This window comes from Myodes glareolus, chromosome 24 (assembly GCF_982192425.1).
Source record: "Myodes glareolus chromosome 24, mMyoGla1.1, whole genome shotgun sequence".
NCBI lineage: Eukaryota > Metazoa > Chordata > Mammalia > Rodentia > Cricetidae > Myodes > Myodes glareolus.
In genome coordinates this window covers 22,486,680-22,509,869 of record NC_142049.1, presented here as the reverse complement: position 1 = coordinate 22,509,869, position 23,190 = coordinate 22,486,680, and the positions used below count along the sequence as shown (strand labels likewise).

Here is a 23,190-nt window from a genome sequence, read left to right as displayed (position 1 = left end):
CCCTTGAAGAATAAAAAGGCCACGGTGTGGAGGGCAGTGCCCAATGATACCCATCAGCTCTCTCATACAGCGGTGTTGTTTATGCTGTAGGGCACGAACCATTAGTGGGTTGTGAAATCAATTTAGTGGTTTGCAGCCAGCATTGGGAAATGAGGATAAAGACTTACTTAGGTATTACAAAGACCACTAGAATGCCCCCACCCCCAGCAAGGCCAATTACCTATCTCTCTCTGTGTGTGTACTTACACTCCTGTATTGTATCCTAGCACCTCCCCGGATGGCAATGTAAACTTTTTTGTTTTTGTTTAAAAAAAAAAAAAAAGACTTGCGGTGGCCTCTCTCCCAGAAGCCTACACCCGTGCTCTGGGCATGTCTTTCTCTTGAGCACTTCTCTTTCTTTTGTGCTTAGAATATATATTATTTCTGTTCATAAACTCTTGACTCTGCTTTAAGAAATTAAAAAAAAAAACAAAAAACCTCCACTCTGAATAAGATACTGTCCTCCAAGCTCAGTTTGAGAGGAGTGAGCAGGAAGAAGCCCCACGGGTGAAGTCAGAAGTGAGGTACACGGTCTGTTTTAGTGTTGTGGACCCCAAAAATGGGTCCTTGCTGGGATCAGGTGACCACCTACAGTGGGTCTTTGGACAAGGCTCATTCAGGAAGTCATCTCAAAGAACTCTAGATCTCTGCGTTCTGTGGCTCGTCCTTGCTTGGTGTGTGATGTTAGCTTTGGAGACATCCAGACTGGGGAAAAAAAAAAGGGAGCCTAGGGGAACCAGAGAACGCTGAAGCAGAACGGGAAAACAGACAATTTTTAGCAGATGTCCATGGCCTTCTGGACGGTACTGATGTTGCTCTTGGGGTTAGGCCAGAGAACTAGTAGGTGGACCGGAGAGGTCACAACCCCTTTGAAAGCATGAGAAATGCCAACATTTGGGACCCTCCCAGCAGAATAAAACCAAAGTGTTGAAGGAAAAGGCCATTATGAACAACAACCTAAGGAACTGGGAACGGGAGTGGGTTCCTAAGGATTCTGTCACCAAGCAGTAGCTTCCGCTAGCTATATCTTCTGCTTCTGCTTTCTATGCCTGAGAAAGAGAAAACAGAACATGAGCATGCCATTTATTGCAGGGATGTGCTGTGAATCCCAAGGTGGGCGAGAAGGAACGCAGTTGTGTGTATACACGGGAAGCTGCGTGAGACAGCACTAGTCTGGGATGTCTCACCTGGACATTTCTCTGTCAAGCCAGTATTGACGTGACCTAGAGAGGTGGCGTACTTCTCTTTATGGTTAACAAGTATCTTAAACACTGATTTGAATATTGTCACATGCTTGCTTTAGCCAGAAGATTGACTTTAGCAAAGATACAGAATTACATTTGTGAGTTATGGTGGACACCAGAGGCCTATCCAAAGATGCCTCTGGGTTTAAGCAGCATTTGGTTAAAAACTGAACTGGGGACTCTTAAGTAGAAGCACCAACTATTGCAATGCACATCAGAGTTCCCCGTTCTTTGCTTCTTTCAAAACTCCCTTCCTCCAGTTCCCTGTCCCCTTGTCCCTTCAAGACCATCCACTCCCTGCTCTAAGATGACTGTCTCCCTGGTATTCAATACACAAAGAGGGCAGAGAAATGAACCAGACAAAGAGAAGGTCCACATATTTGGATTTTGTTCCTACATCTAAGTTGACAGTCTTGGCTACTTCCCAGACTTAGTTCACTCCTATTTGAGAGATCAGCTGATTCCAAGCGGCGGATTCATTACTGAACTCATGCAACAGAAGGGACTGTCTGGCATTGTCTGTTTCCCGTGTGTCTTCTTCCCAAGGATCTGTGGGAACACCTGTCTCCACTGGCCAGTACTGTATCCGAGATGGGGGCTTGAGCTTTCGGCCCCTAGTGTATTCTGGGTTATCAGGAAAAGACAACACAGGATGGAATAGAAAATTATAATTCCTAGGGTGAGACCACACGGAGCCCCTGCAACAGGATGTCACTTCTGTCATTGCTTTCAAATGAGGTCAGCTTTGCAGCGTAAACTTCTGGGTCCATGGGGAGAAATTCAGAGGCCTTTGGAGGAAATGTCCCTCTAGGTGCTTTTATGGTCACTGTGGCCTTTAGTTGACTAAGCCACTCCACGTGAACTGTTTTTTCTTTCTCCAAGATGACAGGGATCATTGAGCTGGAGAAATAAAGCAGCTGACTCAGAATCCATGTCATCAGCACAGCAGTTGCTTTTTAGAAAAACATCTTACTCTACGAAGGTTTGGGACATCCTATCTGTTGTCACTCTGATAAAAAGTCCTGGAAGACACCCCATTCCCTGTGAATCCCAGTCAATGGTTTAGCATCTTTAAAATCTGTGAGGAGGTGACTCAAACTAACAGGAGGGCCAGAGACTAATGACAAGATTTCAAACGGGCCTCAGTGACATCTGTAGAGCCTACACGATACAGTCAGGCGGGCGCACTGAGGGAAGTGTCACCTGTTTTCACTTGGCAAGCCTCCAGTGATACTGTGACTTGAACTAAGACCGACCCACTAACTGTTGCGTCTAGTCCATCATCGGCATTACACAGTGGAATGGACGTACGGCCACGCAGATCCCTTCCCATTCAGTCTTGGTTTTGCCCAGCTTCTTTGAACCACCATTGCTAATTTTTTTTTCCTGATTAAAAAATAAAAGTTGCAGGCTTGGCATGAACTTCATCTTGATTTACAGCAGTCACGTATAATTCAGCTCTAAAGATAGGTCTTATCCCTGTCTGTTGGGTTACAAAGAGCTGGTTCTTTTATGAATGGCAAACCCGATTTGCCTCTGAGTCCACGAGGTAACAATAGGCTCTCCTCTTCCTGATTTTTGACCTCTTCTTCTCTGCAGGCTCCTGGGGCCAGGGAAATGCCTGCCTGTCTCCTCCCGCCCTCACTTTCTCTCTAATACATGCCCGCACCTCGCCCTAGACTGTGGTTTCTGTTCTCTTAGAGCTGTGCTGTATGACAGTTGTTTCCAACTGCCTTTGGAATGTTCTCAACATTCTCAGCAGTTGGCATCCTGGTTCTATAGCCAAGTGGAACCTCAGCTCTCCAGGGCCGTGGTCCAGATCATTGAGTGGGTCCCCAGCAGTTGGGTCACTGGGAATGTTCAATCGGCTTAATGATAATTCCCATTACAGGCTTCAGGGACAGTCTCAACTCCATGTGAGAGACCCTGGAGTCACTGCCTTATCAAAAGTCTAGCTAAAGAAAATTTGATATGGGACTCCTAGTGTGCTAGGCAGTGGAGGTCTCTGGCTTTGGGCCCTTGGCCTTGACACAGCCCTTCCTCCGCCCCTGCTCTTGCTCACTCTTTGCCGTGGCTCACACACTTCGAAGCAGATAGCAGAGTGCCTGGTGCCTGAAGAGAAGGGGCAGGGCTCTGTGGGGATTTGAGTGCTAGATTTTAGTTAAGTGTGCTTCCCTTTGCCCAGCAGCAAGGTAAAGAGACTAATGTCGCAGAGGTTCAGATGCTCCTGTCCCCTATCTCTGGAAACTGGCCACTGGCAGACCTTGGCTCTACCTTGCGGGGCTGCTGGCTTCTGCCTTAGTGCATCAGTCCTGTGTGCTGGGGTTGGGGGAGCATCATAGACAGGGCTGGAGAAGAGGCTGCCATGGCCTTTTGGCCCTGCTAGGAACCTCTGCAATGCCACCTACCCTGTATCAAGACCTACAGAGAGCATCTTAGAGACTGCGGCCTTTCTTTTTAAAAGGCACACATAAAAATACAGTGGCTTCGTAAGGCCTCATTTAGAGATTGAATTTTTGAAAAAAGCTTCTGTCTCAGGCCACTTTGGGAATGAGGTTCAGGACACAGGGTTCACTTGCGCTCGTCATGACACCCACAGGTCAGGTCTGGACACTTTTGGAGGGGGTCTCCTGCCAGAGTCTCACCTCGCCTCTCTTCTGGTAGATTAAGGCTTTACAGACTATTTTGTGACTTTGGAGTCTTTTGGCTGGCTTGGCAGACTGTTTTGTGACTTTGGAGACTAGGTCTTTTGGCTGGCTTGGGCTGACCTGCAGGCAAAGTGACACACAGGAGCAGCTGCCTCGTAAGTGAGGGGCTATCCGTCTTCTTCTCGGTTATAATACAGGCAAAGAGACTTCTACAGAAGCTTTCCACGCAGGCCTCCAAGGTGTTCAGTCTTAAAGAAGAGGTCCATCAGTAGAGCTAGTGTGCAGGTTTCCTTCTCTGGGGATGAGGTCTAAGGGTTCATGGCCCGAAGGGCCTGCATAGGTGAAGCCTCTTTCACAGAGCACAGGCTATGTTGGTGTCTGCTTTCAACAGTTGCCTCCACCCCTACCCCCACCCCCAGCCAACAAGCTGATTTGGAAGAAAAGCCCAGGTGTGGTTCATCACTTGACTGTAAGGGAATGACCACACTCCCTTGACTATGACAAAATGACAGAAGGCGATCTCTGCAGGGTCTGTGGTCATCCCAAGCTAGATCCTGGAGAAGAAAGGATACAACCAGACCTGGGCTGTGGGGAGATGACTCAGCAGCTAGACTGGGGGACCTGGCTTGGGCGAAAGACAGAGATGAGAGTTAGCCGAGGGGGAGGATCTGGGAACCAAGGGAGGGGATGTTTGCATAGGAAACATAGGAGGGGAGGCAATGGGGTTTTAGTTCTTCCTGGATTTTATCCTGTAGTCCCTGGTGAGCAGCTGGGCAGATGGAAGGGTTAGGAGGGCTTGTGGGATGCAATGCATTGGCCCTGGACTGCAGGGGACAGATCTAAGGCGTCAGGATTGGGGACCAAGGAGAAGGAAGGCTTTGGCAGTAGAGTAAGCAAGAAAAGTCTCAAGGAGAGATTGTGTGCATGTAGAGGGAGGTGAGGGGAAGGTCCCAGCATCGAAAACATTTGGAACTGAGTTGGCAGGTGGGGGGGGGGGGGCGGACTAGACTTGACTTGCCTCTTGCGACCTCAAGTCATGAAGACATTGTTCTCCTCACACCAGGCTGAGTTTTGGTGAATCTCTGTATCCAGGGGCTTTCCCTAACAAGAGGGCAAGGGCAAGGACAGATTCCTGGGGACACACGTGTGTGTGTGTGTGTGTGTGTGTGTGTGTGTGTGTGTGTGTGTCTGGGGGGGGGCAGCTGAGGTGCAAGACCAGGGGCAGAGGGAAGGAGGTGTAGATAACTTGGTGGGGAACCTAGGGAGCATGGCCCTGTCTAAGAGAACTGACCTCCCTATGCCTCAGAAGGGGCAAGTACCCACTTCCCCCTGCCAATGTGTGAACAAGTTCCTTGTTTCCCAAGGTACCTGACAGTGTGTCTCTCTCACACAGTGGTTGCTAAATTAATGTCTGAACACAGATGTAGCAGAGCAGGTGGCAAGAGGCCCGAGAGTTGTGGAGGATTTGGCAGGGGTGGGGATGGGATGCTGGGTCACGGTCTGGGGAAAAGGAGTGGTTGGAGGGAGGAGGCAGGATTTGGGGCAGAGCTGAGCATGGTGGGGGACAGAGGATATCTGAGCCAGCCTTCCCTGCTGCTTCTAGTTTCCCCACGACAGGAAAGGAGAGCGTGCAGAGAGCTAAGGCCTGGAGGATGGAGCACATTTCAGAAATGAAAATGGATGTTTGCTGACTGCCTCATTCCCCTGCAGCACTGCATGTCCCGTGTAGAAAAGGGAGAGACATGCCTGTAAGGAAGAGAGCAATAGAGATTACTTGCAATCCCAGCCACGGTGCTGGGCGTCATTCATATCCTGGGATGCATGTGGCCTTGGGTGGCACGTTGGCGCACCTGATAATGTTAAAGCCATGATTAACTCCTCCCCGGGCCTCTCTTTTCTTTCCTCAAATTTTGGAAGATAGGAGAGGTGTCACTAAATACCTATTTCACAACGTTACGTTTCTCGCTTGAAAATTTCTTGAAAACGTGTCTATATTCTTCTGAAACATCCCTTAAAATTTTTTTTTTTTTTTTTTTTTTTTTTTTTTTTTTTTTTTTTTTTTTTTTTTTTTTAACAATCTCCATCATGTGAGATCTAGGTGGCTCAGAAGACAATAGCTCCCGAAGAACATTCTGGGAAAGGCTTCCTGACACCTTCTGCTTCGGAATCACCAGGCTTCCTTTCGAGGCTTCAACTTTGTTTTTTTTTTTTTTTTTAAAATGAGGAAGTCCTGGTATGGGCGTCACCCGGAACTGACGGAAAACAGCCAGCCATGCTACACATCTAGCTACTAGGCCTGACTCTCCTAGTGTCTATGAGACTACTGCAGTTAACCCTCTAGTCAAATCTGGGTGCACACAACTCATTTTCTCAAAAGACATTTCTAGAAGCAGCCTGTCTAAAGTAGGAGAAACATGTGCCTAGAAGCAGCGGTTCTGGGAAAGAAAACTTCCAAGGTTATATTTTCCTTCTGAGGAAGTGTCTCATGGCCCGTGAAGGCTCCGCCTGCCCCCATCCTGCCCTCCATCCATCATCAAAAGCCTCCAACAGTGCCCAGCTCAGTGGGAGGGGAAGATTCCAGCCAGCACCTCTAATCCTCACCATAAGCTGTCTCTAGATGATGTAGGTGGTATCTTTGCGGGAGTGGGGGTGGCGGTGGGGGATAGGAGATGGCTGACACAAGGGAGCATTGCTCCCTTGGGAGAGCAAAGCTGAGGTGACAGCACTGTGATTAGAGGTGGTTGCTCCACCAGGAAACACAAAACCAGGGGACAAGGTTTATCTGTATCTTTTTCTAGAAACCCCTGCCTTGAGTGCAGGGGGCAGGACTGCCACTGGCTTGCAGAGTGGACTGTTGTTTTTGGCTTTTTCCTCTTGCAGAGACAACGTGAGAATTCTTTTTTGGGTACCAAGCAGGGATGGTGGGATTGCTCTAGGTGGGTGACTCCAACGGTTATAGACTTTGTCCCCTGCTCCGTCTCCGAGAGAGGGAGCTTGCACCCTGCCGCCTTCTCAAATAGGACTGCTTGAGTCCTGATGGCAGAAGAGAAGCCTAGGGCAGCTTCCTCATCTGCCTCTGAGTGGGGAAGTGGGAGGCACAGGAAGACTGTCTTTATTTCTGAGTGATCTTTAGTGCTACTTTTGGTAGATTATCCTTTCCCCCTGCATCTTCTTTGGATCATTCTTAAAAATTCCTGCTTCTAGCTGACTGGTTGGTGGAGAAGCTTCCTTATGTCTTTCTTTTCTGTGCTGTGGTTTTCAGTGTGAGGGGGAGATTGTCTTCACCTAGAGAATGTGTGATGACCAAAGAGAAACAGTCAAGGGGCCTTGGCTTGAAGTGTGAAATTTGTTTGGGTTAGCATTACCAGGGAATCTCTGTGATGCTTATCAACCCAAGTCCCCCTTGCTCCATGAGCTCCCCCAAGTCCTTGAAGGTTACTTACTGCTTAGCTGGTTTCGGAGTGAAATGGGAATTTGAAGTCGTAACTGGATTTGTGAGTTGCAGCTTGCTGCTACAGTTGGCTTGACCACCAATTAGTCCCAATTTTCAAATATTGCTCTTTCTGGAACTTGAAGTACAGATTTGTCTCGGGTATCATTTCCAGGCTTGCTCCTTCGTTTGTTTCTGTGTTAGTATCCTAGACTTGCTGCCAACAGGTCTCTACAAAACAAACAGTTCCAGACAGCATAATTCTTCTCTCCTGGTTCTGGAGACCAGAAGTCCAAAATCAAGGTACTGGCAGGGCCGGTGCCTTCTAGGATCTTTGAAGGAGAGTTCATGCCAGTTCTCCTTCCCAGCTTCTGGTGGCTGCAGTCTGTTGGGTCGCTCTCTTGGGCACGCATTGCTTCAGTCTGCCCCTTTCCACTGCACATGGTTCTCTTTTCTGTGTTTGTCTTTGTGTCCTCTTGCAAGGACATCAACGATTGCATTTGGAGCCCAGCCTAACCCAGATGCCTTCTCTATCTAGCTAACTATAACTGTAATGACCTAGCTTCCAGATAAAACTCTGGGGAACACAACTCTTTCGAGGGGTTGCTATTGAGACCTTTGTAGCCTTTCTACCTTCAGACTTTCCCATCTAGCCGCTTAGCCCCACAGGTTCAGTTGCTGTTTTTCTCAGACCTCGCTTAGCGAGGCACACCTCACCCTTGCTCCCCAAAGCCATCAAAGGCTCCCACTGCTGACAGAATAGAGTCCTACCTCTCTAGTTCAGTTTTAGGAGATCCACCATAGTCTGGTCCCAATGATGTTTTTGGCTGTGTCTTTATGCTTCTACGCATTATCCTTCAGGTCCATGGGAAAAGTCTTCTGCACTGTAGATTTTGTTGTCTGGATCATGGACTCCAGACCCACACTCTGTCTGCTGCTTAGATGCTTTCCTTGAATGCCTGTGTCATGGCTTTCTCAGGAGAACATTTGTAAGCTGCTCTGAATGTAGACTGACTGTTGAATACTCTGCCTCATTTCTTGTTTGAAGTGATGCTCCAAATGGAGTCTACATTTTACCCGAAGCCCATTTGTTATACCTTCTTAGGTCCTTGGATTTGGCCACAGTGCCTTGAATCATATGAAATTGGAAGCCAAGAGACACTGGGTGTAACAGACAAAGTATCTGTGTGGGGAGCCACCACCTCTCCTCATAGAATCCTTAGCAACACTAGTAGCCAGAGTGAGGATCAAGGAGGTAAAAAAGGAGAAGTAACAAATTGAAGAACATTAACACCTTTCAATATCAGCCCTGATAGATGCTCTGAAAACTTGAAAGTCACAAAGAGGCTTTTAACTTGTAGTGTTGGGATAAGGCTCGGACTTCTGGCACGTGCGGCACCTAGCTAACCTATAATCCCTGCCCAAAAAGATGCTTTTACTCTCAGGATTGCTCTTAGTGTCTTTTGCTAGCTCTCAGTAAGCCCAGCGACTTTGGAATCTTTGGTGCTACTTGAGCCCTTCCTTGCCAGGCTTTGGCAATAGTTTTAAGAATTGGATGTAGAAACCCAGGCTAATGCAAACACCTAGGTAAAACTACCTGTGTCCCCAAATCATTTATGGATAGTTTATATGATGGTTTTGATTTTGTCAATTTGAAAGAACTTTGCACCTGTGCCTGCTTTCACCTTGCTAGATTATGGTAGAAACAGGAGACCCTGAATTCCATTAAAAATTCTATTTTCTTGGACCCACAACAGTTGCCTGCTGATTTCCTGCCCTGTGGGCATTTCAGCCTTCACTGCTCTGACATGAGAAGAGGTGTGCGAGGTGGATTTTCCTGTCAGGGAGTCTTCACTGCTATTTATGTGTCTCCCACGGCAATCTCATTCCCGTTAGACCACAACAACAATGGGAACAGCTGGAGTCCAAGTTTGTCCTGGCCATCTGCAGAAAGAACATGCCAGACTTTTGAGACTCAGAAAAGAGAGGAACCTGAGAAGGGCATACTGTTGGTGATTCCACCCTTAAACTTTGCTACCCCCACCCCCCTCCCCATTCAGCTTCCTGTTTCTAGAACCTTCCTTGAAACTTTAACAAAAGTACAAAGAGCATGCCACACAAACGTAGAAGATGGAACGGCCTTTCGACGACTTCGTGTTCTTGCTGGGGCTCAGAATTACTCATTAGGGCAAACCCCCTCATACCATGTGAGTTAACAGCCAGCCTGCTGTCATTGCTCCAAAGATCCAAGGTTGAAGTGGGTGTCCTTCACAGGGGCCGTCTGGATCACCCCAACTCTAGCCTCACTTCTGAAACCAGGAATCTGGTATATCTGTGCTTTCTTTTCCAACTAGACAGTGACTCGGTGGCTGGGGTAAAAGAACTCTGGAAAAAAAGTTTTGTTTGGAATGGCAGGAGCTTCTAAACAGTCAGCTCCCTATAAACAGGACATCAGGCATCCACTTTTCTTGAGTGCATACAAATATTTGATAAGAGGATTCTGGCCCCACAGAGGGGTTGGGAGCAAGGGCTCCATGCAGGAGACGGAGGAGTGGTGGGTGAGAAGCGTTAATGCTGATGGCAGGTTGCAGAATAGATGGAGGGAGATGTGGGCACCTATCTATTGGCCACTGATAAAGCCTCAAAACTAAAATGGTCCTGCCCAAGTCTAGCTTAGCAAACCAGTAAGTTAATTGGGGTTACTTAGAGAAGTTACTGGAAGGCAGCTGCCTCACCAGAAAGCCCATGGCGGCAGGGACATGGAGCCTGACTTGCAGGTACCCCTGGTGAAGGAAGTCTTCATTTTACAGCACGCTTACCGCTCTTAGGACCTTGGGGAGGGTCCTGATGAGCCTTACAAACTTCATGAATGTCCTGAGCAGTGTGAGTTCCTTTACCTTGCTGGGGGAGCTCCTTCTGCTCCTTTAGCCAATAGCCTTTAAGATACCAGCCCACTTGGGCTTGGGCTTGTTGGCTGAATTGGGTGCCAGGTAAAGGAGTAAGTCACAAAGCAATCCCACACCAGTTTGGAATTATGATTAATAAAAGGGTTATTTATTTAAAGGGAAAAACTTCCAGATCACTGTCCTAGACAACAGACCTTTGCACAACTAGGAAAAGGAATCTGGTAGCCGGAAGCAGATTCCGAAGCAAGAGAGAGAGTGTGCATGGCTACCACTGCTTTTTCAAGCCAAATAGACCACATCCAAGTGGTCTGGTATCTTAAAGGCTATTGACTGAAGGAGCAGAAGGAGCTCCTGCAACATTACCTTCCAGGTCTCATGAGCCTCTCTCCTCCTTCCAAGAGGGAATTCTTTGAAGGCAGCGAAACAGTTTCCCAAGGAAGATGGCACACTTGTTTCTAATGTCTGCCAGAAAAAATGACCATAAAGGAAATGAACTGAAACCGTAGGAATTTTCTCTCTTCCAGTCCCAGAGGTCAGAGGCATGAGGCGCATCTTCCTGGGACGACTTCCAAATGTGAGCCATACTGTGTTCCGTCAGGGGCTCCAACATCCAAATGTGAACCATGCCATGTTCCTTCAGGAGGCTTCAAGGGGGAAGCTTGCCATCTTGCCCCGGTTTTTGAGGTCACCTGCATCTCTTGGCTCCTGGTCCTTTACCCTTTTCAAAACCGGAGTATTAGATTTGTCTTTGATTTCTTACTACTCCCTGGTAACCTCCTCTCCCTTTTGAGGGCTCCTGGAATGACCATGGGCTTAGCCTGCCCCATCCCGATAATCTCCTGCTCTCAAGGTTTTCAGACAGGCCACTGAAATTCTCCCCACTACTTCAGTTATCCCTTGATGCAGCATACGCATAGGGTCTGAGAGAAAGGACACACACAACTCTGGGTGGGAAACACCCTTTTACTGCGAGGGAGGCTCCCGATGGCCATTGTAGTGTCATTATCCTTGTTCGATACAGACACTTGAGGAAACTTGACCTCAGACAGTTTATGTGAATTCCAACTGTTGGCTCCACAGGAGGAAAAAAAAATGCCCCTGAGCCACCTGGGCCATTTGCCACAAAGTAGCAAGCAAAACCCTGTCGGTAGGCTTGGGGCCTTTACCTTCCAGTTCACTTTGCTGTACCTGGGCCTCATCCTTGTCCAGTCTTAAGGAATAGTGCTACTCCACGGACTCAGAATGGACTTGATCCAGCCATAAGGAATAAATAGTGCCTCTCCACGGACTCAGAATGGATTTGATCCAGCCATAAGGAATGGTGCCTCTCCACGGACTCAGAATGGACTTGATCCAGCTGTAAGGAGTTTTATTGTTTGAACAAGGGCATAGACTTTTAGAATTATACTTTTTGAGTGCCCAGTTGGGAACATTGAACTTTAGTGATCAAGAGCTCCAAAAGCCTGAGATCCTGTATGTTCCCCTTGAGAACTCTACAAAGAAGGCCTAAAGAGTGAGCACCCACAGCAATCGTTTCTGCCTAAGTGGCTGCTGTAGGTTTTGCCATATGGTTACCATGTTGGATGAGGCTAGCCCCTAGAATTAAAGAGGACTTTAGCCACTGGGTACTCATAGTGATGGAGCTGGCGACTCTGGTATACAGTTCAACTCTTAAGACAGAAGGTGGTTCAGTGGGCAATAAAGGAAATCTTCCGGCAAGGTCAGTGACAGAGGGGAAGCCACAGGAAGACTTAGTGCATGATTGTTTTCTCTTGGAAAGAGCAAACCATGATATGGGGAAACGTATTCAGAGGAGGTGTCTGGATTTCTTTTAGAAAGTTACCAGCTCTTAAGACAGAAGGTGGTTCATTGGGCAATAGAAGAAATCTTCAGGCAAGGTCAACTGTCAGAGGGGAAGCCGCAGGAAGACTTTAGTGCATGATTTTTTCTCTTGGAAAGAGCAAATCATGATCTGGGGAAAGAGATTCCCAGAGGAGGCATCCGGATCTCATTTTGAAAGCTATCACCCTCTAAGTCAGCTTACCCTGTCAGCTGTCCAGCGGTTTACCCTACCCTCTGCATTTAAAGATGGAAGCTGGCCAAGGACAGGATCTAAGGCCTTTTTTTGCTAGGAAAGTGAATTCTTTAGAACTCTGAGATGAATCCAGTCTGTGAAGAAAGATGAGGCACTGAGGAGAGATTTTGGGGGCCACCGAGAAAGGCGGCTGGCCCTAATTCCTGGAGGAGCATCATGAAGGGACGACGGGAGACTCATGGAAAAGTCACTCTGGCATAGTACTACAGAGTTTCCTTTCAGCCCCGCCAGCAACAGGCGGAAAGGGGAATCCAGACCCCGCCCCTACGCCAAATGATGAACAAGCTGAAGCAAGACACCTACATCCAGGTGAGAACCAAGGTCGGGATGACTGAGGTCTGGGGTCACCAGGCCTGCGCTCTGGGCAAGACTTTCACACAGCGGTCTCTGAAGAAGATGGAGCCTAATATTGGGAAGGGTGGAGAGGTCTCTAGCAAGGTGTGCGTGGATAGCCGTTGGCAGAAGATGCCGAAGTACTGGGAATTTACTGAGGCGTGCTAGACTCTGTTTCTAGTACATGTAGGAGATGAGAGAGGGAGAGAGGATGACAGTGGTCAGCAGAGAGGTTTTCATTGGAAAAAGATAGAAACCTTGGCCACCAAGGTCCTGCGGAGAGCCACTATTGATGCAGAATAAGATTCGGATTCTTCTTCCAATTAGACTGGGTACCAGCCTAAAGGGCGTTGATTTTGGAAATGACTCCTAGCTGGGTAGTAATGACTGGAGAGAGACTTAAGGTTTTTTTTTTTTTTTTTTTTTTTTTTTTTGAACCTGCAGCTGTAGCTTGGAGGCAGGTCCCGCGAGCAGAAGGCAACAGAAGGCAAAGCACAGTAGCTTCCGGCTTCTCCCTCCCACAGGTGTCTCCAAGGAGGCTTCACAAGGTGAGTTGGCTCACCCGTCCTGTCCTACAGTGTGAAGTCGGGAAGGGAGAGGAGGCTGCCAGCTGCCAGGTGCTAGGTCAGGACATGATCCCCGCAAGTCACCTGGGTCCCAGTGCTCTCTGCAGGGTTCTCAGCTACTGGGCAGCAGCGATCAGACAGATCCCTGGGTGCTGGCTTCTCCTGTCAGGAGGTCCTGGGTGGAGAAGGCTGAATGTGATCTTTTAGGAATCAGACTAAGCTAGAATCCCTGGCGGTCCCAGACAGCTCCTAAGATGTGTTAGACTGGATGCTTAAAAAAAGTGGCAAAAATGGAGACAGAAGCAAGAGGTAAGAAGTAAGGTTTTTTTGGGGTCTGCGTGTGTGTGTCGGGGGGGGGCCTTAAACTACTTGCCATGGTGGATGAGAATGGGAGTGTCCTGGAGAGCCCATCCAAGAAGTTGTGATGCCAGAGGAACAGGATGGAGAACTTCCCTCAGGCCTGAGACACCTGTCCCCACTGGGCCCAGTCTGTGTGTCTCAGGGAGACCGTGGTGACCAATGGGTACGACGGCAGGAGGATGAAGACTGGGTCTTTAAGGCTGATGCCATAGGTCTTTCCCTGTTTTTCTCCACCTTATTGGAGACAGGGTCTCTCACTGGATCGAGAGCTTTCTGGTCAGTGCACCTCTGGCATCTTCCTTTTGCACCTCCCAGGGCTGGCGTTATAGATACATGCACTACATCTGGCTTTTTTGTTGTTAAAACCTGGGTGTTACAGATCTGAACTCAAGTTCTCAGGCTTTGTACAGCAAGCACTTTAACTACTGAGTGATCTCTGTAGCCCAAAGCTTTGAAAGACCTGCGGACTTGGGCGAGTCCAGGAAATACGTGGTTCGAGCCAGGCATTTCTGCAGGCGGGAGCGCCTTGGCTGAAAAGCACCAGTGCCCAGCAGAGCCACCATGTGGGCACTGGTAATTGAACGCGGGTCCTCTGCTGTGAGCTATGGTAACCAAGGGCGCAGGAACAATGGAATCCATCTGTCTTAGCGCAGGCTGCTCTTCTGGATACTGTAGGCTGAGCCACTTAGAAAGAACAAGACAATTGCTTTAGTTCTGGAGGGTGGAAGTCTGAGACCAGGTACCAGCATCATCTCTTATAGGGACACCAATCCCATTCACGCGTGCTCCATCCAAATGACCTAATTACCTCTCTGAGGCCCCCCCTCCAAAAGCCATTACATTGGGGATAAAGTTGCGGCACACAGATTTTGAGGCAACATATTTAGTCCATATCACCATTTCTAGTATTTCTGTTTGACACCACTAGTTAGATTTCTGGCTTTTTTCTTTATGTGCATGAGTGTCTTTTGCTTTCATGAATGTGTACCATGTGTGGGCCTGGTGTGCTTAGAGCTCAGAAGAGATAATTGGATCTCCTGAAATTCGAGTTACAGATGGTTGTGAGCCACCACGTGGGCACTGGTAATTGAACGCGGATCCTCTGCAAGCACAGCTCTTAACTGCTGAGCCATCTCTCCAGCCTGTGCTTCTATTTTTTTTTGTTGTTATTTTGTTTTCCTTTTTATTTTTGTATTGTTTTTTTTTTGAGACAGGGTTTTTTTTTTTTTTTTTGTGTAGCTTTGGAGCTTGTCCTGGAACTTGTTCTGTAGACTGGGCTGGCCTTGAACTCACAGAGATCCTCCTGCCTCTGCCTCCTGAGTGAGAAATTAAAGGCATATGCCACCACTGTCCAGGTTGCTTTGTTTTTCAAGTCAGGGTTTTCTTCTGTGTAGCCCTGGCTGTGCTAGAACTTGCCTTGTAGACCAGGTTGGCCTTGAACTCAGATCTGTGTGCCTCTGCCTCCCAAGAGCTGGGATTAAAGGTGTGCACCACCACCACCAGGCTGTTTTGCTCGTATGATTTATTTTTCATGTGTATGTACATGTGCCTCTGAGTGTATGCCACACACATGCTGGTAACTGTGGGTGCCAGAAGAGGGAGGGGATTGAGTCCTTGGAACTGGCGGTACAGGCAGTTGTGGGTCTCCTGATCTGGGGGCTAGGAATTGAATTAGGGTCCCTTGGAAGCAGGAAGTCCTCCTAACTAACTTCTGAGCTGGATCTGGAGCCCCATTTTTCTGTGTTTTTTGTTTGTTATTTTTTCTTTGTTTTTGTTTTTTTTGTTCATTTTTTATTTTAAAGGTTTAAGATTGTAATTGCATTTCTCCCTTCCCTTTCCTCCCTCCAAACCCTTCTATATCCTCCTCTCCACTCTCCTTTCACAGCCTCTTCTTTCATCGTTACTGCACATGCGTGTGTATGTAAAAACATGTATATTCCTCAATACAAGCTGCTCAGCCCACATAGCACTTGCCTGTGTGTTTTCAAGTTTTATTTTTAAACAATGTAGAAGTTTTTTTTTTAAAATTATGTATATAGTGTTTGGCCTGCTTGTATGCCCACCAGAACTCATTACAGATGGTTATGAACCACCGTGTGGTTGCTGGGGAATGAGTTCAGGGCCTCTGGAAGAGCAGCCAGTGCTCTTAACCTCTGAGTCATCTCTCAGGCCCCTAGTCACAAGATGATTTAAAAATGACCTAATGTGTCTGCTTGACTATTCGCTTAGATCAGTGGTTCTCAATATGTGGGTCTTAACCCCTTTGGGTCAAATATAGAGAAAATACATATTTCTGATGGTCTTAGGTACTGAGACTCCTCCGTCTATCTCCAGGTGATCCATTCACATGCAGAGAGTCCCATATACGAGTGCACAGTGTGATTGCACACCCCGAAGAAATGTGATAGGCTTGGGGCCACAACACGCTTCTGTGTTATGTCATACACAGTCACACACGTGTAGAGAGCAGCAACTGTGTTGAAAGCGGCAGCGATGGAGGTAAAATGACCCTTCATGAATTGTACTCTGGGGGAACGTAAAATGATGCACTGTCAAATTACCAACTGTGGCGCGCTGCTTGACCAGCAAGAACGACCACGAGTTGAGGATTCTTCTCTGATCACATTTTATTGGAGCCTCTCGGTTGAAGGGAGAGCGGGGGGGGGAACGAGAGAGGGAGAGAGAGAAGAGAGAGAAAGCGAGAGAGGGGAAACGAGAGAGCGAAAAGGCGAGAGAGAGGGAAAGCCCAGAGGATTGGTGAATACCATTCTGCCGGAGCTCAGGGCCTCGTGAGCAGCCAAGGACAAGGCTCAGTTGTGCAAATGCAGGCAAAGGCCCATGCGGCAACTTCAAAAGGATTTGTTTACCTCCAAGCTGCAGGACTGCCAGCACCATAATGGCAATGTCCTGACGGCTCCTTACAACCAACGACTGCAAAAAATTATGTGCACCATGGGAATTTAATCTGTGTGATGATTGGTCTTTTTAGAGTCAACTGTGTTGATGTGAATACTTGGGATAGTAACAAGTATGTAAACAAGACAAAACAGAATGGTAAATCCCAGGAAACTTCAATGAACTGAACTGACTGCACTATGAACATTATATATGAACACATGTATATACATATAAACTGTGCCATCTTTTGCATTATTAAAGCTACCGTTGCATATTTTCATCAGAAAACCATCACATGATGATAGATAGTATAGAGAAAAGTGTTAAGAAAACTTTTTTTTTTTTAACAGTATGGTTTTACCTCAATAAGTAGGGCAGGGATTGAGAAACTGCAACGTGTTAACCATTGTGAAGTTCTATCAGCCGAATCTATGAAGCAAATGAACTAGAATTTCTTTTAAATCGCAAGCACCCAAGCTTTGCCAGTTAGGATGCCAACGATGTTAGAAGTGAAGCTGGTGGACACAGAGCCAGACTGACACCGGTGTCAAGGACCACCACCGAAACGTAGCAGCCACTGAAGCTTCATATTTGGTGGCACTCGGAATCACCGGAGCTGTGAAATCTCATACCATTGCCGAGGATTTACTGCCTCCAGCAAAGACAGTGCTCGAGTTATGATCAGGGGCGAATCTACTATGCAGTCGATTGCAATTTCCTTATTTAACGACACTGTCGAAGAATAGATGGCTCATCTGCTTGATCAGGTAGTCCAGGAAATTAAATCTGCTCCACTTCCAATATTTAGTATCCAGTTTGATGAATCTACAGATGTTGCAACCTGTGTTGCTGGTTTACGTGAGGTTTATTAGTGATGGCGACTTTAAAGATGAAGTTTCTGTTTTGCAAACAGCTACCACACGTGCGATGTATTTGACACAGTGGGTTCATTTCTGAAAGAGCGGAAGAGAAGATCTCTTGGGAAAAGGTTTGTGGTGTTTGCACAGATGGTGCTCCCATTATGCTAGGGTGTTGGTCTGGATTTTAATGCTCGGTACTGAATGAGTCACCAAAAGCCATTGGTGCTCACTGCATAGTTCGTCAGCAGATATTGGCAATGAAGACAAAGTCACAAGAGTTACAAGAAGTAATGAAAAGTGCCAACTTCTGTCAGTTTTGTAAAGGTGAGCACTTTACTGTGCATCAGGTACCAACAAAGTTCTGCTATTTCACACAGAGCTGCCTAGTGAATGGCTGTCCAGAGGAAAAGTTTTAAAATGTGCTTTTGAGCTCATGATGAACTCAAGACATTTTAAATCAGAAAGTATGGTAGTTTGAAAGAAAATGGCCCCCAAAGGGAGTGACACTATTAGGAGGTGTGGCCTTGTTGGACGAAGTGCGTCACTATGGGGTGGGCTTTGAGGTCTTTCTTTCTCAGGCTTCTCTCAGTGTTGACAGTCAACTTTCTGTTGCCTGCAAGATGTAGTAGCATTCTTAGCTCCAGCACCACGTCCGCCGGCATGCTGCCATGCTCCCCATCATGATAATGAACCGAACATCTGAAACTGTGAGTCACTCCAATTAAATGTTTTCTTTATGAAAGGTTCTGTGGTCATGGTGTCTCTTCACAACAATAAAAACCCAAACTAAGACAAAGCAAGATTGCAGTTCAGAGCACTTTGCAGTGATAAAAATGAATTGCAGAAAATAGCTTACTTGGTGGACAACTTTGCTATCTTGCATGTGTTAAGTTTATCACTGTGAAGATCAAATGCAAATAACTTGATTTGTCTGAAAAGATCTGCTCTTTCCAAATGAAACTTCAGCTTTGTTGTGTGTGTGTGTGTGTGTGTGTGTGTGTGTGTGTGTAGGATGAAAATAAAATTTGCATATTTACCCACCTTATCTGCTTTTTGGGAGGAACATAAAATTGAACCAGACCAAAGCATTGTAATAGTTTCTGTGAAAGAAAGATAAAACTTCATCCGATTTTCCAAATCTACCCGACACCCTGTGTGGACCAGCCATTCACAGTCAAAGCTGAAGATGTTCCTGAGACAGCACAAGAGGAGGTCATTGAATCAATTTCTCTACCAGGCCAGTCACAAATTCTGGATCAAGTGTTCGCAGCCATATCCTAGTCTGCCTGAAACTTCATTTCCAGCAACATACCTGTGTGAAACGGATTTTCAGCTCGTTGGTTATCAAGCCTAAATACGGAGGCAGACTTGCTGTGGAGGATGAGTGTGGTTGTGCTCTTGCAAAGACTGCCCTGAGGGTCTCTGATCTGGTGGGAAAGAACAGTCTCCACCTCCCAGCTGACATTGGCTTTTTACCCACCATTGCAAATGTGACAAGTGTAGTTTATTAAGACTGATACCCATGCAGCACCATGTTTCAAGAAGAAAATTTCATTTATTTGTAATTAGAAATGAATATCCCACAATATACAATTACACATTGTTTTGTGGTTAATCACTATGCTTTAGTTGTGTTTAATCTGTAACAATGAAAATGCATCCAGCATTTATATTATGATTTATAACAGTATCAGAATTGCAGTTATGAAGTAGCAATGAAAATGATTTTGTGGTTGGGGGTCACCACAACGTAAAGGGTCACATTGAGAGTGCTGAGAGCCACTGTCCGAGATGGATTTCAGCATGACTTGTGAAGGTCAGTCATGTGATCATCAGTATTAACTAAAGCTGCATCAAACCTATGAATTTGCTTTAAAAAATGGGGTTGGAGCCTAGTTTTTTGCGCTGTGTTTCAGAAAGGTGGTGTTCTACCAGAGTGTGGGGGCCCACTGCTGGGGCTGAGAAATTTTATGTTTAAGTGTGAATTTAGGTAGGTGCTTTGGTCACAGTTTCCTCATTTGTAAACTTAAGCAAAGATGTTACAGCATCTTTTGTGTTGTGATGAAGACTGAGTTAATAGATAAATACGTAAAACAGTAGTTGGCATGCACTGAGCACGCATCTTCAGGCCACGATCCTGTCCGACTTCTGTTCTTTGAAGCATGGCATCTTGAGCAGAGGGTCTCACCATCAGGTTCTGTGGCGGGGGGTAGGGGGTCCACTAAGAGCCATGGAAGTAGCCTGTAAAGTCTTTTAGAGGGGGTTTCTATGGGACTCCACTGGTTAACACCTGGAAAAGTGGTACCCTATCTCTGGTACTGGACTTGTTTGGAAGAAGTATTGCCTCTCCCCCTCCCCTACCACTTACAGTGTAACTTCAACTGTGTGTGTGTGTGTGGTCTGTCTGTCTGTCTGTGTGTTTTAAGGAAGCTTCTATAGTAGTACATTTCCATATGGCTTTTCTAAAGGTCTTTAGTGCTAAGCCTTCCCCAAGCTCCACTCTCTTCCCCATCCTTCACCTCCAACTTAACCCTTTCTGCTCCGGACCTCCCCCCCACCTGCTTTCTGTCCTCTTCTCCCAGGAAGTCCCCCTTCCCCATGGCTCCAACTTCTCTTCAAAATGTAGTTTGTTGAATGCAGACTTTAACTCAGTTTGTTTCTGTCCCTGCAGAGCAACCAGGAAGAGAATGGTTCATGTTGAGGATGGATGGATGGATGGTTATGGGAAGATGCAAGAAGACCACACAAGGCGATGGGAGCTTCCAGGGTTGTCGTTAACCCGTACCTTGTGCCTGTCCCTGGCCTCTCCTCTTTCCAATGGGATGGGCTCAGCAAATGCCTGGAATGTCAGTATATTTGCCAAATTATTTGTGGTTATTTTAGGACCAGAGCCCGCGAAACATGATTGGAAAGGACCCACAGTTGAGAGTCCACGGTGTCTTTCCCACAGGTACTCTGGTTTTCTCCCGAGCTTGGAAAGTCTCGCTAGAGGAACGGTGACAAATGAGAGCAAAATACACTGATACCCATGTGTGAAAATGTCACAACGAAACCCGACGCTTTGTATTTGAACCCCCACGTTAAGGAACACATAGCAATGAAATAAATCAAACTGAGAGGAATTATTTTCTTCCTTCAGAGACCTCTCGGCATCCCCTCCTACATTGTTTGCACCCCTGCAGAGCGCAGGTAAAGGAGTGAAGGCAGGCACCATTTCAGCCCTTGGGTTTAGTTTCAGCCCAGACACCAATGCGGGGTAAAGTGGGAATAAGAGAGGCTGGAACTGTCTCAGCAGTTTTCTCCAATCAGGGAGATAATATGTGTAAAAATGTTTTGAAAGGAAAGTGTGAAAAGTGGCAATTGGCCTTCATGATAAATAGAACTATAAATGTCAATGATTCTAAATGGTACAATCTCCACGATCAAGGCATTACTCGAGACAAGGGTTGGTTGCATTTATACATTGTTAAGTTTTTACTGGGTCAATACTGTCATTCTTCAGGGGTTGCTATGACAAAAGCCTTGAATTTGTTTAAAGAATTAGTTTTTTTTTTTGTTTTTTTGGTTTTTTTTTTTTTTCTGAGACAAGGTGTTGCTATTTAGCCCAGGCTGGTCTTGAACCCACTGCATAGCCCAAGATGGCCTTCAACTCTTGATCCACTAGCTTTAGCTTCCCAAGTCGTAGAATTACAGGGCTGCCCTACCACTCCTGGCTAGTGCTTTCAAGGTTGCTATAGGTAGCAGTGCACTGTATCTCATTCTGTGGTAAACAGAAGTGAGCGGTCCTCCAATCCCAGTTCTCTGCTCTCCCACAATGATTCTCCACTTTCTCCTCCCAGGTCTTGGTCTGTTAAGAACCCAATTCTCTGCTCCACAACAACTCTAGGCTGATTCTTTGGGTAGGAAGGAAGTTCAACTCAGGAGCCTTTGATGGCTAAAGGGCAGGATGACCCTGGACCCCTAGTCAGACCCTCCAGTCTGTCCCAGGGTCTTTCCCCCGAGGCCACAGCATTATAAGAAGGCCTGGCAGTGTCCCAGATGGAGATGGGCTAACAGCAGAGATGGCAGAGTGTTTCCAGTGACCCCTACTCCTGGACACTGGGTTGCTATGGACAGAGGCCACAGGAAGGAGAGGGAAGCGTACAGGGGTTGTGTTTTGAACATCTTATCCTCTGAGCAAGGGGTCGATTGTGTAGAGAGTAGGGAGGATGTAGAGAAGGACAGCCTGGTTTATTGTAAAGAAGACCAAGTTAGAACTAAATGGAAAGTAGAAGACAGGACCCTGGAACCTAAGGGATAAGAATGGCTTTGGTCCTGAGTGCTCATCTGTGTGGGGCTAGCTAAGTCCTTCATTTGGGTTTGGATTTCTCAAGTCTTCTGGTTTATTTTTCATTAGAAAAGGGTGCTGACATTTTGGCTGTTATTCCTTATGAACTGATAAGATTCACATATTAGTGTACACAGATGCTTTATAAACATCAGTTTCAATCTCAAGTCCTCAGTTGCTCAACAATGGGCACTTAATAAATTTCAAGACTTTCCTGGCCATCCAGGTTTGGTTTGCATGCTTGATACTTGGCACCCTTTTCTTTGGTGTCTTGTCTCTGTTCTGCATGGATTTGCATGTAAGATCTAGGGGTCTCAACAGCCATGAACAGATAAAAGGAAGTTATGTCACGTGGACTGACAGTACTCCCCATGGGAACCACAGAATAACAACTCCAGTACTGGGTATGAGAAACTAACGGGGTCCATAAGAGTTCAGCTCTTAAAAATCCTTCTCAGGGTTCAATTAAAGACACCACACTAAGCGAAGGGATCTAAAATCTGACGGCTAAGAGAACTACTCACAAGGTCTTTCTATCCGTGTTTATTTTTCTTCTTCCTCTTGTTTAGCCCTCCTGTTACAAACATTCCCAGTAATATGTGCCCTTATAAGCAGCAAGTCCACAGCTTTCACAGGTTCCAGGGCTGGAATTATTTTTCCCCATAAAAAATCAGATAAGAATTTTCACACAGATTCATGGCTGTCAGCTCAAAGGTGGGAGAGTGACTTGGTGTGCCCGGTGAATTCCTTAATGGAGAAAGTTAAGAAAGGAAGTAAATCATCAGGGAATTCTAGAGGGGAAGGCTAGCGTGCTATGCTACATTTTTAGGTAGTTAAAGAGCTAAAAGGTTTATTTTCAGTAAAATTATTAATAGAGTGCAGATTCATCTTTAAATTAGCGTGCCACTGCCACTTTTTTTCTTTCTCCCAGAATGCATAGAGGATATCAGGTAGCCAGGAAACCTGTAAGTAGTCAGGGGGAAGCTAATGACTCCTGAAGCTGATAGCACAGTCACCAGACACTGCTATTTCTATGGGCCTAGGTCTGGAGTTTGCTTATTGCTCTAAGTGGTAGAAACAAAGAGGAGACCCGGTCTCCAAATTATCAGTTCCAGGGTATGCTGTTGTCAGTCATTCTGATCAAGGGCATTATGTGTCTTGGTTCCAGCAGGAAGAAAGTCTTTCTTTGGGTTGCAAATTATCTCTTCTGCTGTCCTTGAGAGTAAAGCACAAACAGGCAAATTTCTTGTACTAAAGTCATCAGTAAACTGAGGTGAAGGGGGAGAGCTAAGAGTTAGGAATCTTCTAAGTGAGGCAAAACTAGGGCATGTTTAGGCTTCTGTCTGAAAATCTGTGAATCAGCAGCCTTGGGCAAGTAGTGATTCTATGTCCTTGGATATCCGTGAATATCTTAAATGGAATGCTTTTACCCTAACCCTAATCACTGATCAAATGCCTGCTGATAAAGATAATTGAAGGAAGGC

The 23,190-nt window shown here is 46.5% G+C and overlaps 1 long non-coding RNA gene across 2 annotated transcripts; it reads left to right on the top strand.

The window, feature by feature from the left end:
• The first annotated feature begins 6,039 nt into the window (after positions 1-6,039).
• Positions 6,040-21,931, top strand: LOC125400720 (uncharacterized). Of its 2 annotated transcripts, XR_007232074.3 has the most exons (4): positions 6,040-12,671; positions 13,140-13,243; positions 15,956-16,120; positions 20,051-21,931. It is a non-coding gene; the product is annotated as an uncharacterized LOC125400720 (long non-coding RNA). The 2 variants fall into 2 exon arrangements; XR_007232073.3 differs by lacking the exon at positions 15,956-16,120 and having other exon boundaries at positions 6,044-12,671.
• Positions 21,932-23,190: the final 1,259 nt, after the last annotated feature.